This window comes from Solanum dulcamara, chromosome 5, assembly GCF_947179165.1.
Source record: "Solanum dulcamara chromosome 5, daSolDulc1.2, whole genome shotgun sequence".
NCBI lineage: Eukaryota > Viridiplantae > Streptophyta > Magnoliopsida > Solanales > Solanaceae > Solanum > Solanum dulcamara.
In genome coordinates, this window is record NC_077241.1 from 3,837,196 (window position 1) to 3,855,184 (window position 17,989).

At 29.5% G+C, this 17,989-nt stretch overlaps 1 pseudogene; it reads left to right on the forward strand.

Moving 5' to 3' along the window:
* Positions 1-953: 953 nt before the first annotated feature.
* On the forward strand, positions 954-14,972 carry LOC129888826 (beta-phellandrene synthase (neryl-diphosphate-cyclizing), chloroplastic-like; annotated as a pseudogene).
* Positions 14,973-17,989: the final 3,017 nt, after the last annotated feature.

The following is a 17,989-nucleotide window of genomic DNA, read 5'->3' on the forward strand; positions in this document are numbered from 1 at the left end:
CACGTATCAAATTAAAAAAATAAGTAAATAGTTCACTTATTTATTTTTTAAAGCATGTAATTTTTCGTATCTTATATATATGTTCTAAGTTGGGATATTTTCTTCCTTTAGTAAAGCAGAATAAGGTATATGAAGGTAGAGATATGTGTCGAAAGTCGATAATTTAGTAAGTGGAAAAGGGTTTAAAATATCTTTTAGTTAGAGTTCAATGTTAAAAATGTATCAAAATTATCTATTTTTTTAAAGTTTTATACCTAGCTAAATTATTGGGAGTGTGAGAAATCACACCTAAATTATTACTTATTAATTTGAGAAACGCACCTTAATGTTGATTGAACCAAATATTTGTATACACGCACACTCAAACGCGTTTGACCCAAACGTTTCCTCTACATAGCTTTTATTTTTTGCGTACACATTGTTTTATTGAGTTAAATGTCAAAAATACACTTAAACTATCTCATTTTTATTTTTTTTAGTTTCATACTTAAACTATTGGAGTGTGAGAAACACACATAAACTATCACTCACTAGTTTGAGAAACACACCTCAAAACTTAGGCACGTCTAGCCTTGAATTTTCGACCACATGTTTTTTTTTTTGGCTAACATATTTTTTTATTGAGTTAAGGGTTAAAAACACCCCAAAACTATCTTTTTTTTAGTTTCATACCTAAACTATTGGAAGTGTGATAAACACACTTAAATTATTACTCATTAGTTTGAGAAATACACCTCAAAACTTAGGCGCGTCTATCCTTGAAGTTTCGTCCACATAATTTTTTTGACACATTTTCTATATATTGAGTTAGTGTCAAAAACACATCAAATTATTTCTTTTTTTAATTTCATACTGAAACACATCTAAACTATCATTCATTTAAATTCTTTAAAGATGCGAGACAAAACTTATAAATATTATCATATAAAAATATAAATGTATTGGACAATTATTTACATGAAGAAATAAAAATTAAAGACCAACCCAAATTACCCACAACTTCATGGTTGAATTTCAGTCCATTATGAGAGAAGTCTCCATAAATGTGGATGGTAGTTGATAGCTAACTAAAGGAATTTCTTCATTTTTTACCCCTCCATCCCCCAAAACTAAACACACACTCAATGATGATAGTTGGCTACACAAGCAAAATTATACTTCTTTCTCATCATAAAGTAGGAAATGAGAAAACAATGTCATTTAGTGAGACACATAATTTTGATCATTGCAACAACATTTACATCAGTCAATTAATTATTTTTTGTGTCATCATGCCCTAATTAACTTAGTTTTCCTTTCTTCTTTTTTCTTTGTCTCCTTGTTGAAAGAAGATGCAATTTTCCAGAAACCATGTAGAGTAAGATGCAGCCACAATACCAGTTCATCAATGGTATGTTGAGACGCCCTTCAGAAGTAGATTCATGATTTTAATTTTATGAATTTTGATTCGAAATTCTACCACATCTTTTATAATCTATTATGTTCAAAATTTATTATTTATACTTAATTTAGTGATTTTTTTAAACACATGTATTAGATTTAAGACAAAGCAATTTGGTTGGAATGATGAAACCCATAACAAAGTTAGTATTATTTCTAGTTATTCCATTTTTGTTACTCCTATTTAGTGTTTCTTGCACTTTAACTATCTTATTATTTTGTTATAATGACTGTTCCATTTTTGGTATGCTTTGTCATGTTTTCTTTAGCATTTTGTCTTGACTTCTTTTCACCCGTTGTTTTCTTTTCATTTTTTTTAATTGATAGGATCTATCGGAAACAACTTTTTTATCTCCGAAATTAGAGATAAGTCTGCGTAGATACTATCCTCCCCAGATCCTACTTATGGTTCCATAGAACACATAGTTGTTACATTGAAATATTATTATATAGAATAATTGTTATAAATAGATCTGATGGTATGTAATTTGCTAATTATAGGATGGTTTTGATGAAGCAAAGGAGAGAATAAGGGAAAATTTTGGGAAAATAGAGTTATCTCCTTCTTCTTATGACACAGCATGGGTAGCTATGATCCCTTCAAGACATTCACTAAGACAACCATGTTTTCCACAATGTTTGGATTGGATTATTGAAAGTCAAAGAGAAGATGGATCTTGGGGACTAAATCCTAGCCATCCATTGCTTGTGAAGGACTCCCTTTCATCCACTCTAGCATGTTTGCTTGCTCTAAGCAAATGGAAAGTTGGGGATAAGCAAGTCCATAGAGGTAAATGAACTTTATTTGTTTAATTCATTACTAAACTTTTTACTAGTATACAAATTATAAAATTAAGACAAAATTGATTGCATTCTTTTCATTTTATGTTTTTAAATAATTATTCTTGTAAGTAATAAATATTGACTAATAAATGTAGAAAAACTAAGTGAAGAGCACGTACACATACTCTAATATTATAATTGCTTAAATTAACTCCGAGAAAATTAGAAGGATTATTCGGAGCAGATTCAAGTAACTAGGATTAATTTAGCCACGTTTTCATATTCAATTGAACATCCATTTTTGATTATTTATATATTGAAGAAAAATTAAAGAGAAAATATTTATTAAACAGAAATTAATATTATTTCAAATGATTAAAAATAATAAATAAAAATATGATAGTTGAAACATATGATTTCTTAAAGGCTATGTAAATAAAAATATGACAAATAAAGTGATTTAGAAGGAGTAATTAATTAAGTATACATTTATGTTTTAAAATAATAATTACTTAAATTATTTATTTTAATAAGAACGATAAGTAAAATGGATTGAAGCAAGCAATGTAAAATTATTTTGATTAAAAAACAATATACTCGATTGTGATGTTTTTTGAAGTGCGTGTTCTGCAAAAGAATGGTTGAAGTTTGTCTCCTTTCCTCCCTGTCATAATTTAAAAGCTACTTTGATCAATTTTTAAATCAATTCAAATCGGTTTTAAGTGTGTAATATTGTATATTACTGTATAAATATTATTATAAAATAAAGTTAACTATATAGGTATAAATAAAAAATATAATTATGCGAATAAAATAAATTATATTGGACTGTATATTTTTTTAAAAAATTCAAAATAATTTGCATTACTTAAGGAATTCATGTTTTTTCAGGTCTGGGCTTCATTGAAACTTATGGTTGGGCAGTAAATACCAAGGATCAAATTTCACCACTAGGATTTGAAATTATATGATCAAATCTGCAGAAAAACTAAACTTAAATTTGCCTTTGGATCTTGACCTTGTAAATTTGGTGAATTGCAAAAGAGATTCAACAATTAAAAGGTACATATTTTGTATTACTAAAAATTATTTTTTAAAATTTTTTCATATTGTTCGATTGGTCAAAAAAATTGGAATATATTTTTTCTAGATAAATAAATTTCTTGAAAATAAGAAAAATGACTTTCTTGATTAATGAAAGTAGTGAAAACAAGTTCTATAATTGATATTTCACATTGATTAATTGCATCACTACTAAAACAATATTATTTTTCCATTGAAATCTCCTACTCAAAAATATTCAGTGGTTATTCTCACAAATATTTTGATTGAATCAGTAAAAAAAGAAAAAATAGTAATGATTTCCCACCATGCATTAGTTGATTCGGTGATAATGAGGTGGGAAAGTTATATTTTTTATAACACAAGTTTCTCATTGATTTGCTATGAGAAAAATCTTTATTTCTAATAATGCGTCCTACGTACTCTTCAACACATCTCGTCTTCACCCCATTAGCCCCCATCCTCACTACCCCACATCCCCACTTTCCATAACATTCGTCTAAATTATAACCAAATACCTTAACAATTAAAAAAAAATTAATTGCATACCGAACAAAAAAAAAGTAAAAACTCCATTTATTTTTTAATTTTTTTCTTCGTACCGAACACACCCTTATACAGCTATTTTCTAACTATATCTGAACATTTTCTAGAGTGTTACAGAATGATTTTACTGTTGGAAGTATTGAATATATGGCTGAAGGGCTTGGTGAATTATGTGAATGGAAGAAAATAATGTTACATCAAAGGCAAAATGGGTCTCTATTTGATTCACCAGCCACTACTGCAGCTGCATTGATTTACCATCAATATGATCAAAAATGCTTTGAATACATAAATTCAATCTTGCAACTACACAAAAATTGGGGTATGTACCATGATTTTTTTTTTTATATACATAATTCTTGAAGCATTTAGAATTTCTAATCCTTCAATTATTTTATTTTATATATTTTAAAATACTCATTATGTTAAATAGTTAACTTTTATCAGCTTCAAGGATCAAAACCACACGCTTCAAATAATTGAAGGTTAAATGTGCATAGTCAAATAACATAAGGACTAAAATTGAAATTATGCAATAATACAGAGATTAAAATCCCTATTTTCCCTTAAAACAAATAAAAGATTTAGCATTAAATATAATTGTCGTTTTATTATAATTAGAGGTAATAATGTAATATGAGTTCTTATAATCATCACTCTGTATAAATGTTGTTAAAGATTTTAGTGAATTTTGAATGCGATGACATTAACTCAATTACTCTAAATTTTCTACGGCAATATTAAAAAAAAATCTATTATCAGTAAATGTCTCTTTCGTTGTGTGATGTTTGAGTGGTTTAAAAAGAATTTTCATGTTCACTTTAATGGTTTAATATAATTAATAGTCTCATTCTTTGCTTTGCTAACTTTTTGATTATTTTTTTTATGTTTTTGCCCTTTATGTTCTCATAGTTCCCACTATATATCCAACAAAGATGCATTCATTGCTTTGCTTTGTTGATACAATTCAAAGTCTTGGAGTACATCGTCATTTTAAAGTAGAAATAAAGAAAGTTCTAGATGATACATACAGGTAAATTAAATCTAACTAATCACAATAATATTTTACAATTTATTAAGCTTATGGCAATAATAATCGATTATATAATTTATAGGCTTTGGCAACAAAAAAATGAAGAAATTTTCTCAAACGTTACCCATTGTGCCACAGCGTTTCGACTTCTAAGGATGAACAACTATGAAGTATCCTCAGGTTTGTTACTAAAAACTCGAGTTGATATCTTAGATGATCATTTAATTAATAATTATTATTTTAGAAAGTCACTTTTTTTGTTGAAAAAATTGGTATTCAAGAAGAAATGTGATATTATGTGATAATAATTATTAATTGAGTTACCATATCTGAAAAATCAAACCCTAAAAACTCCGACGACAAAGTAGTTTGACCTAATGAATCAATTAATTTGCAGATGAAATAGCAGAATTTGCCAATGAAGAACATTTCTTTGCAACAACTGGGAAATTTACAAGTCATGTTGCAATTCTTGAGCTCCACAAAGCTTCACAATTGGCTATTCATGAGAAAGATCACATTTTGGATAAAATAAGCAATTGGACAACAACTTTTATGGAACAAAAACTCTTAAACAATGACTTCATCGATAGTATGTCAAAGAAGGAGGTATTTTATTTTGTGTATCTTAATTTATATCGCGCATAAAATTTGAAAAAGTAAATATAACTTTTGAATCCTATAATCTATATGAACGAAAGGTATAGATATACAATATACGAAAAATATCATTTGAAACTTATAATCTTAAACATGTTATGTCATTCATATAAAGGAGCATATCACTAATAGAATGGGATGTTGAGGTACAGTACTTTCCCGAATCATGTGTGAACGCTGAGTATTTTGTACACCAAATTATTATTTTTCCTATTACTTGTCTTGGAAATATCAGGTGGAACTTGCTTTGAGGAAGTTTTATACCACATATGATCGAGCAGAAAATAAAAGGTATATCAAGTCATATAAAAAGAACAAATTTAAAATCTCAAAAGCAGCTTATAGGTATGATTATCTATCACTATCATTTGTAAAATCATTTTAGTTTGTATTTATGCTTAATTATATTAATCCATTGTCGTAAAGTGATAAATTAAGGTAAGAATATATGGAGTATTAATTAATAATTTCGTGATGATAATGTTTGTAACAATATGTGTCATATATTTAATGAATTGATGTCATACATATATTCAGTTATGTTATAAAACACTGATCACTTTATAAATATATTGGGATAAGATATGAGATTAGATGTGTCAACTGGACTAGTTACACCATATGAGGTTTGAAGTTTTTGAAACAGAGTTCTTCAATAATGATAAGGGCTATCAAAATTACGTTGGCTAGGCAACAATCACAATATTTCTACTCAAGTTGCAATGAAGGTCAAAATTATATCCTATTTGACATAATACAAATAAGTTCGAAAGTATGATCTCATACGAATTGTGATGTAGGACGCGTATGTTTACTTGTTTAACTTTTTACAAATTTAAATGTTTACTTGTGTACACTCAAAATTAAAAGATATAAATACTAGTTGAAATCAAGTAAAAAAACACGTTTATATATTATGCGACTCCAAATTTTAATCTAAGTCTTTCTCTCTATTAGGTCACGCTACATTAACAATAAAGACTTGTTAATATTTTCAATACACGACTTTGACTTATGCCAAGCTCAACACCGAGAAGAACTTCATCAACTCAAAAGGTATATATATATACTAACACTTTTTCCTTTTAGTCCGTTAAGAAAAAAATGACTTTTTTCTTATATTTAATGACAACTTAACTTAAAATTTTTCATTTTACTTTTAATAAAAAAAAATTATAATCATACAGATACCTATGACTTGTTTGAAATCATATATATTTCAAAACTCTTTTTTATTTAAGCAAATCCTGAGATTTGGGATCCCATATTTATCCATCTTCATTGTGGCACTAACCTTCTTAGATAATGAAATTACCATCACGAAGATAGATTTTTCTTAAACTTTATGCAAAGTCAAACACCTTCATATATACGAGTGTAGGTGGTTCGAAGATTACAGACTAGATCAACTGGGACTTTCAGAATAGTACATATACACTACTTACTTAATTGGCATTGCTGTTGTCTCCGACCCTGAATTTTCCGATGCTCGTCTCATGTACGCGAAATACGTCATGCTCCTGACCGTGGTCGATGATCTTTTCGATGGTTTTGCATCTAAAGATGAATTGCTCAACATAATTGAATTAGTAGAAAGGTACTTTCTCTGAGCTTGTAAGTTTGTCAAACAGATTTATAAGCATTTTTAGCTAATTTACGCGTTTGGTAAACACCAAAATAGCTATAAGTCAAGTGGTTATAAGCTAAAATCAGTCGAAAGTCATAAATTGGTCATTCTCAATTTATGATTTTTCACTTATTAGTATTTTATATTAACTAGTTATTTTACTATTTTATCCTTAATAATTTTAAAAAATTCTCAAGATATTTTTCGTCAAACAAAACTCCTAACTTCCTCTTCACTCGTATTCATCGTTCCTCTTTTCTTTTCTTTTTTTGGCAAAATTTCTAAGGATATTTTAGTTATTCTAACAAAAGAATAGCTCATCAACATTTTCTAATCAAACATATCAAATGCTTATTAATGATTTTAGTATTATTTTTATATTAACATGTAACTGTTTATTTATAAAATTAATTTTAACACTTAATGTTTTTCAATTATTTACAGGTGGGATGACTACACAAATGTTGGTTACAATTCAGAGAGGGTTAGAGTTTTCTTTTCAGTTTTTTACAAATCAATAGAGGAGCTTGCAGCAATAGCTGAAATTAAGCAAGGTAGATCTGTCAAAGATCACCTTACTAATTTGGTAGGTGGAATTATTTTCTGACTTTCCTCATTAAAATTCTTTTATACTCTTTTTATTTCAATTTATTTGTCGTACTTTTTAGTCTATTTAAAAAGATTGTCTTTGTTCTAATTTGACAATTCTTTTATTTCAACATTCCACGAAACACGTTTAAAACTGTTTGATTAAAGAACGTTTTGGTATATTTAATATATACTATTTAATTTAACACCACAATATTCATAAATCTTCTTTACTTTTTGTTTGTCTTACTTTCTTTTTAAATTGTTTAAAAAAATAATGTCTCTTTCTAATTTGACAACCTTTTTAGTTTCAACATTTCACATAACATTTTTAAGACTACAAGATTAAATGACATTTTCATATAGTAAACATATCACTAATTTAAGATAACAAAATTCAAAAATCTTATTTTACTTTCTTAAAACTTTGTATCTAGTCAAATTCAAATAAACAAATTGAAACAAAAAGAATATTTCAATTGCTTCCAATTAATTTTTTTAAACTTCGTGTCCGTTATTTCGGAATTTTAATAGTGGCTTGAAGTGATGAAGTGCATGTTGATTGAAAGACTAGAGTGGTGGACAAGCAAGAAAATGCCAAACATGGAAGAGTATTTGTATGTTACTTCTATAACATTTGGTTCAAGATTGATTCCTCTCACAACACAATATTATCTTGGAATAAACATCTCCAAGGATCTTTTAGAAAGTGATGAAATATATGGCTTATGCAATTGTACCGGCATAGTCATGAGGCTCCTCAATGATTTACAAACTTACAAGGTAACAAGTCTTGTACTTTTGTTTTTATTTTTGGCTCATCAAGATAACCTTCATGTCATATTGGATAAACATCACTATATGATTATATATTAAAAAAATGATCACATGGATATATAGGTGTGTTTGGTATGAAGGAAGAATTTCTTTTTTATTTCTTATTTTTGGCACTAAATAAATAATATTATTTAAAAATATTTGTATATCAGCTAGACAAATATTATGGCAGGCGGAGTTGGCCGGCCAATGGGAAGTAGGGGGTGTGCAGTGGTGGGGATGACTGTTAGGGGGTGGGGTGGGGTAAAGATGAGATGCGTTGGATGGTGGAAAAAGAGACGATCAATCAATGTAAAATATCACCTCTGAAACTTATATTTTCACTAAGAAAGTCATTTTCCTCGAACCGAACACACCCACAATGTTAAATATTCTCTTCATGTCAAAACAATCAACTTGTCGATCATACACTATAAGAAATAAGACTTATTGTGGCGCCATATGTCGCTACAAAATGCTCCACAGTCGCTGCTAAAGGTATATAGCAGCGATAATTGCTCCATTCGTAGTAGTTCCATAACTAAAGGTTATTTGTGATGATTAAATAATGTTGCCACAATAAAAAGTCATCTGTGGCGACATAATTCGTCACAATATATAAACAAATATGCCACAAAAAAATAATAATTTACAACACAAATATTTGGAAAGTCGCTCCTAAAATATGTCCTTTAGTGGCGACATAGTCGCCACAAAAACTTATAAGCTAACTGTGGCAACTTTTATGTCACTCCTAAAATACGACCTTTAGTGGCGACATAGTTGCCACAAAAACTTATTATCTAACTGTGGCAACTTTTATGTCGCTCCTAAAATATGACCTTTAGTGGAGACATAGTTGCCACAAAAACATATTAGCTAATTGTGGCAAATTTTATGTCGCTAATAAAAATTGATATTAATTAGTAGCGTCTCCTATCACTGCAAAAAAGTATAAACTATTAGCATCAACTTTTATATCGCTGCTATACTTAATTAATTAACAGCGACTTCTTCTGCCGCAAAATCCACTAAATATCAGTGGCAGCTTTTATGTCATTGCAAAAGGTAATATTCATCTCGTTTCTAAAGAACAATATTTAGTGTTTTAAAATCAAATTCTCTAAAATTAGTATATAGATATTAAAAATATCTAATAGTATTTCAAAAAATTAGAACAAAAGCATTTCCGAGTACGTACATATTAGCTAGTACTTCGGTTATCATTGTATCTATATACATATGATAACAAGAAAAAATTATGTGTATGCATATACATATATATATGATCGAAAAGCAAAAACTTCCATTGCACGCCTTCAAACTACCTCTTGATTGGGCCTCATTGCATAACCTTGTCCCTGAAAATAGAAAAACACACAATCAATTTCTTATTCGCATAATCCAATCAAATGACTCGAATGAAATTGGTACTTCAAGGTTGTTTTCAGGGGATGAGACAATTCCTATACCAAGTTTGACGATGATGTGGTCGAGCAAACTCAATTGGGGACACAGATCAGTACAATAGCCATAGATATTAATGAAGAGGAATCCAGCAAAACCAACACTTCAGTTGGATTCGGCATCTCTAAAGCCATAGAAAACTTTCCAGAAAACATTTCAGTTGTTGTATTTATCTAATAACTAGTCCAATTTTCAATGTAACTATTTTCTACACTAAGGTAACAATTTATTATATTCCAACGGAGCAAGAGTACCTGTTGCATTCTAGTCAAAATAGCAGCCATTTGGTCTTGGAATATCTTGTCTACCTCGCCTTTCATGTGTTCACGCTCCTCTTCCAATTTTTTCTGCAAATCTTCTTTCATATTCTTTTTTAAATCAGGAGTCATTTGTTCACGTTCTTCCAATGCAAATATGTATTCTGAGAAGCAAACTTCCCTGCAGATAGATTGTCCAAATGCAGTCATATGCTTGAACATACACAACATTTCTATAATTTTCAGCAACTACCATAAGAAACTAAGGGCTACATCAAGTTGGACAAGCTAGGGATGGCAAGTTTTGAAAGAAGAAAACTAAAGAGGATCAAACAACCTCCTTGAACTCTTCTTACAATTTTAGTGTTCTAACTTCTTCTTCTTCAATTTGGATGTCTTTATTTCATAGCTATATCTACTTTGAAGATTTAATAGTTAGGACCTTTATAAAGGGGATAGTCTCCCTCGTTTATAGCTTTTCTAGACTAAAAAACTTATCATTTGAGATAAGGACTAGAGTAGGTATTTCTTCTTTGTTTCTGCTGTGCAGGTACATTGCAGACCTGAAACACTTGATCCAGCACTTGGAATTCCTCTCTTGTTTGCTTTCATTGTGCAGGTACATTAAAGTGCTGCAACACTTGATGACTTTGTTGTGGAATTGCAGCATACATCTAGAACCTGCAGGTTGATTTAGCATGGTGCAATGGAGTGGATTACTACATCAACATCTAAGTTTACTGCATAGCTGCAACATCCAACAACAAATACCTCAACTACACAACCATGTACACATCTACAATACAATACACCTTACAGCAGTCATCCTCATCTTCAGCTTCATAACCTGCAGAAATATGGGGCAGAAACTAATCAGCTCACAGGTTCTATACCACTATCAATTATCAATATTTCCACACTCGAGACTATTGAATTTTCCAAAAATAGTTTATCTGATAATCTCCGCTACTGATTTATGTGATCATCTTCCAATACTCAAAGGATTTTCTTTTTCTTTACATAAGCTACAATGTCATATGCCACAAAGCTTGTCAAGTTGTTAATTGCTCAACTCCAATTAACTGTTAAAAGAAATTTTACAAGAACACAACAACATCTTTTTTTTAGTTTAGCCTTCCAGTTTAGCATAATAAAAAATATTTACCGTAACAAAATCATACAAAATTTTGCTGAAAACAAAGACAACAGCAACACCCTTTTCTAAAACATAAAAGAAGACTCAAAACACTATAGTAATGTTTTCTTTCTTTTTCTTTTCTCTCTTGGCTATGCAGGTACATACAAACCTGCAGCATATCAACCATCAATTGGAAGGCCTTTTAAATGTGAATCATGGTACAGTAGTGGCATGATACAATACTTGAAAACCTGGACCTTGCCTGGGAGATGCAAGTATGATGCAGAACTGCAACAATGGAGCCAGCAAACTGAGGTGCAGGTTGCTGCAATGCAACCTCTTGTTGGTATATTGTACCTAGTATATGTGCTTGCCTTGGCTTCTTTTGGTGTAGGTACAGGATGTGGCAGGTAGTTAAGCAGCTGCAACTCTTAAACCATCCAACATACAACATCCAACAACAACATCATTCATCAACAAGTCCATCAATCTACAGCACACAAGGAACAATTCCAAAGTACAAGTTACAGCAGCCTGTACCTTTGTTTGCTAGCTTATGCAGGTTGCTTGGTTGTACAGTATCTGAGAAGATGCAGTGGGATTTGGAGAGCAAGGGCATAATGTTGAAGGTTAAGACCGATATTGTTGAGATAATGATGGTTTGTGAGAATCCTTCTATGCCGATATGGACACAAGAAATGGGTTATTTGGGGTTAAGCACCATTCTAGAAATAGTTGAATTAATGATTAAAAGCTTGGGCAACTTCCTTTTAATCTAAGCTTTCATATTGCATAGCTGTAAGTACTTCAGATATAAGGAGTCTAAAAAGATCCAATTCTTTGAACATTATTATTTCATAGGGCTCTAAGCTTAACTTTGCACGCAAGTATGATCAGGAAAATCAAAGTGCAAAGTTATTTCTATCATGAAGTAGCTTGTTAGTATGCCACTAATTATCAATCTTTAACTCTAAAATTAGTAATTTAGTACCAAGTGAAGACAAAGAAGAATTGCATTCTCATGGTCTAGGGAACAGATGCAAGAAGATTTAGAACAAAAGAGGACTTTACATGCACATGGGGTGAATAATTAAGGCTAAAAGTCAGAGGACTTTGTATATCAAAGTTAGATCATTTTGAAAATTTAGTCTTAAAGTATTAAAACTGAATAGATTATAAATAACAAGTATTCATTGTTCTAAAGGATCCTTCTTGATATTAAACAAGAACGGTGTGGGATCCCAATTATTAAATTGCAAGATGACATAAATTTATATCCCTAAATCAGGTATATTTACAATAAGTAAAACAATAGCAAAACTGAATGTTAACAGTTTCACACATCAGATTTTATATAATCCAGTGATCAACATTGAGATATTATAAAGAAAATCTACCAACTGAGAGTAGAATAATAATTGAAAGCAGAAATACTAGTAAAATATAGAAATTATTTCTCCATACATCCTTAAATGAAAATTACAATTTGGTAAGTCGGTATTTTCTTGATTCTTTTGGTTTATATAAGTTGTGCAAACTAATTCAAATTAGGATAACACGGCCAATAAAAATAATTATAATGTGATAATGTAAGATTTGCATAGCTTAGTGAATTGATTAATCATAACTGAGTAAAGGTTGCTAGCCAGTAAATACTTCCTAGAGCTAAGCAAAAACGATCAATACTTCCTAATCCTACAATTTTGCTAGCTTTTGTTATCAATAGGGTGAAATGAACTAAATTTTTAGTTCAATGGTTAAAGCATTACACTAATCAACAAAATAAAAACAACAAAACACCAGTCATTATTTTCCTTACGGAAAAAGTTACCAAACTCACCAAATGTAAAATCTAGAGTGCTAATTAGCACCTTATTGCAAATAAAATGGACACAAAAACACACCACCAATCAAAGTTGGTGCTCATAAGTTAATAAAGCAACAAAAAATTAGTTTTACCCATCTCTTTCAAGAAAAAATGCCCATATTCTGCAAATTAAATACTTCAATAACTTTCTTATTACTCAATAATTGAAAATCAATATAATACATCATCTTCAAAACTAAAAATTGGTAATTTTTACAAGAAAGAAGCATTTTTTCTCTGCATAAATCAATAAATTCAAGATACCCAATGTACTATGAATATGGAATCACAATAACAACATCAAAAGATCTAAAATTTCAAAAGGAAACTTTCAGCTTACTTAGAGGGAGTAAACTCATAGACGACACTCAAGACCGAGAATTAATAAAATATATTAAAAAAATAGAATAAACATGAGTTATACCTTCAAAAACATCGAACAACTTCAAATCATCGAAACTTAGAACAACTTTAAACCCCCGCAATGATTTACAAGAATTGAACTCTCTTCCTTCCTCCTTCTACTCGACTTGTATATATTTTTGAGTGGTTTGAAGGAGTGGAAGGTGAATGGAAAAAACTAACACTGAAAAGAATTAGGTAAAAAAAATACACCTGATGGAGTCACAATTTTAAATTAGGGCTTTTGATTTCTTAAATTTGACCAACTCACTTGTTAGAGGCGATACAGCTGAAACCTTGATCAATATATTTCTGATTGTAGAGAAATTGAAACCCTCGAAATAATCTAAAGGTGGCTTCTAAGAAGATTTAATTTAAGAGAGAAGGGAGAAAAGTTTGTAGAGAGATGGAGAAATAAAGAAAATGGAAGAAACAGGATACACTGCTATTGTTTTAATTGAATCATTTTCTTTTATCTTAAAATTAAATTAAACATTCAGTAGCATTAATTACAAGTTGCCACTGAAAATTTAGAGCAATAGTGGCGACCAAGTCGCCTGTGTAAACATTTACCAGCAATTATTTACAAGTCGCCACTGAACATTTGGAGCCAAATTGTTTGGTGCTAGCGGGAATTGAGAATTGAGTATTAGTGACGCCTTTTAGAGGCGACCTAAGATTACTTGTCACTAAATATTTTTATATTATAGCGACTTCAGTTGTTGCCATTGAATATGTAACTTTTGTTGCAACACTTAGAGTCGCTACTAAATGTCGCCACAATAAGTCATGTTTCTTGTAGTGATACCTATGCTGATTAAGTTTGTAGATTCTGAAATCATATTTTTTTTATTGAATTCTGAATAAATTATTTATAGTATTATTACAAAGACATAATGCATGTCTTTAATACTCCTTGTATTGTAACATATACTAATATTGGTGGATTGTCTCTAACACATTTTAATTTTCCACAGAGAGAACAAGGGGAAAGCTCGATGAATTTAGTCACAATACTAATGACACAAAGCCCAAGTAGAACAAATATCTCTGAGGAAGAGGCTATAATGAAGATAAAGGAAATCTTGGAAAGTAATAGAAGAGAGTTGTTGAAGATGGTTTTAATTCAAAAAAAAGGAAGCCAATTGCCTCAACTATGCAAAGAAATATTTTGGAGAACAAGCAAAATGGTTTATTTCACTTATTCACATGGTGATGAATATCGTTTTCCAGAGGAAATGAAGAATCACATTGATGAAGTCATGTACAAACCACTCAATCATTAATCCCCCATTTTTAATTTATGTGTTTTATTTTTCTTTTCTTTTGTGTGTAATTTCAAATAAAATACTTTTTTTTATTTTAATTTATTTGTCTGATTTTTATTTAATCCTATGAAATTTAAGAAAGTAAAAATGACTTTTGAATCTTTTGATATTGAACTAAAAATATGTAGAATATATCAAAAGTCTGAAGATTTAGAAAATTGAAATTCTTTGTCATTTAAGTTTATGAAATTAAAAAAAAATTGTTATAATTTTGGGATTTATAGAGAAAAATATACCCTTCAACTTTGCAATTAATAGCTTATATATCCCTCACTAAAAAGTGGTGTGTGTATATCCTCGTCATTTATTAAATAATGCAAATTTATCTTTTTCGTTAATAGGCATATATTTACTGATGAATTAAAAAAATAATCCTAAAACTTGTTTTTAAATTTTTAAAAATGCCACAACTTTAAAAAATTACCTCACCCATTTTTTACCCCTCCTGACCCAAATGAAAAAAATCATGAAGACTTAGACTTAAGGACACTTATCATCAGCAATTTATCATCAGCAAAACAGGGTGATGAATGAATAAAAGCGGTATTGAAGGTTTTTTAGTGGGGTCGAATCAAGAGGGTTTAAAAAAAATTAAGTCTAAGTGGCATTTTTAGAATTAAAAATCAATTTTTAATCTTTTTTTAGTTAATTTATTATTGAAAAGGATAAATATGCATTATTTGTCAAACAACACAAGTATATATGCATCACTTGTTAAACAAAAAAAATATATCTACACCCTTTAATTTGTTAGACGACGCATATATATATGCATCACTTCCTTAACGAAAAATATATTCGCTATAATCATCAAATTAACAAATGCTGTATTTTCACCGTAAATTCATCCCTCGACTCCTCTAAAAATGAGCGCGACCCAACAATGGGTTTGGTACGACTTACTTTTAGATGAGCCGCGTAGGGCCAACTCCGTTGGCAAAAAAGAAAAATCCAAAACAGAATATTAGTTCAAAAAAAGAAAAATCCAAAAGTTGTTGAAATTGTGAAAGGACTATAATTGCTTTTTCAAAAAAGGAAAACATTTAGGTCATATACATTGTTAATATAAAAAAAAAAAATTACACTAGAAAGTCACTCAACGAATATTTATAGATAACTCTATTTAAAAAGTTTAATTTATGATATTGCCAGTAAAATAGGTTATCTCAATATAACATTTTAAGCCTTTAATCACACCTTAAAAATGTGATCTAAATTATTAAAAGGCGTGATGCTTGATCAATATATGATAGAAAACTCTTAACTATTTAAAAGTAGGTAAAATTAATATATATGATATGGGTATATGTTTAATAACGCAGATTCTCTTTTAAAAATCCACAGATTAGGGGGCTAGCTAGGACCATTTTGCCTATAATTAATAATTCTTTAAAATTATAAAATATCTAAGACAATTTAGTGACATATGATTTTAGTATTTTTTTGTTAAAATTTAAATCTAGTTGAAGCGCATCTTTATGTTTTCTTATTGGATCCAAAAGTTCTGCTGTTGTCTTCTGGAACTGCACCAAAAAACAAAATGAAGAGTTCTAGAGGCGATAAGTGTTTCTTTATGCGTAACTAGTTTCAAATATATTGTATCTTCTTGTAACGATTTGAGAGGACCATTTTTGACTGTTGTATTTGAAATGAACACTGTGAAACGGTATATTATTCATGAAATGATAATTGGTAATGTGTTTCTGTATATGCTTGTTTGACTATGTTGTGGTTGCTTGTATATATTTCACTTACTGGACTGGCCGCATGATCCTAGTAGTAAATTGTTGTTGTGTTTATTGATACTACACTTGTTCTTTCTTTGTTGAGTACATGACATCTTCAGGCAGTTACTCAGTTAAGAGAACGTTGATTGAAGGATTCAAGGGTGAGCCAGCTCTTTCAGGCTACCGTGAATTCTTCTCAGTCTTAGTCCTTTTTCTTCGGACTTAGACTATTTTCAAACTTTATTTTATATTATTATTTTCGGGGTTGCATCCCCTTACTCTAGACCTTTAGTAGAGTTTTGGTACATTGACTTTCATGCTCTAGGGGTTAACTTCCACATTTTTTATTTTGTATGATTAATTTTCTGAGTTTATGGGAACTCAGTTTAAAACTATCATTAAAAGTATGTTTCCACATCTTTCAATGCCTATTTCTATGTTAGGATGTTTGTTTGGGGTATAGTATTGGTTCTCCCACCAAAGGGTTAGTGTAGGTGTCATTCACGACCTGATTTGGGTCGTGACACTTTTTCAACTTCATCATCAACATTACTTATTCTCTCACCAACATACATTGAATGTTTTTATAAAAAAAATACAATGAATAATATTTCATTATTAAGAAATAATGAACATTACATTGATTTATTAATTACAATGAATAAATGATGGATATTATAATGAATTAATGTAAAAAAATATTTTAATAAATCATACATTGTACTTTATGTATATGAATTTATTTATTATATTAATTCAACAAATATAATGCATAAATTAGTAAGATACAATAATTTTAATGTAATCAAAATTAACTTTTATTAAATCTCAAAAATACTCTTTAAATTAATAAATATTAATTTATCGATTAAATAATATCTGTATAAATAATAATATTTAATAGTCCCAACAATATTAATTTAGAGAGGTTTACTGTTAACTGTTGGTCATATTGTTTATAAGGATGGACTTTTTATTCTCATATGAACAAAGGTTAGGGTAAATCCCTCTCTTCACTATTAAAAAAAAAAGAAATTAATGAAGGACAAAATTTCGTATCTAAATAGCAAAAATTTTATGTTATTCCCATTTAGCAATGGATTAAAGAAAGATTATAAGAAAATTTAATTAGCTAGAAAGCTTTTTAGCGTTGAATTAGCTAGGTATTATCGATATATTTGATAGTTAATTCCATATTTTCTTGTAGTGCTCGTAACACCAATTTTTTGCTAATATATGCAAGAATAA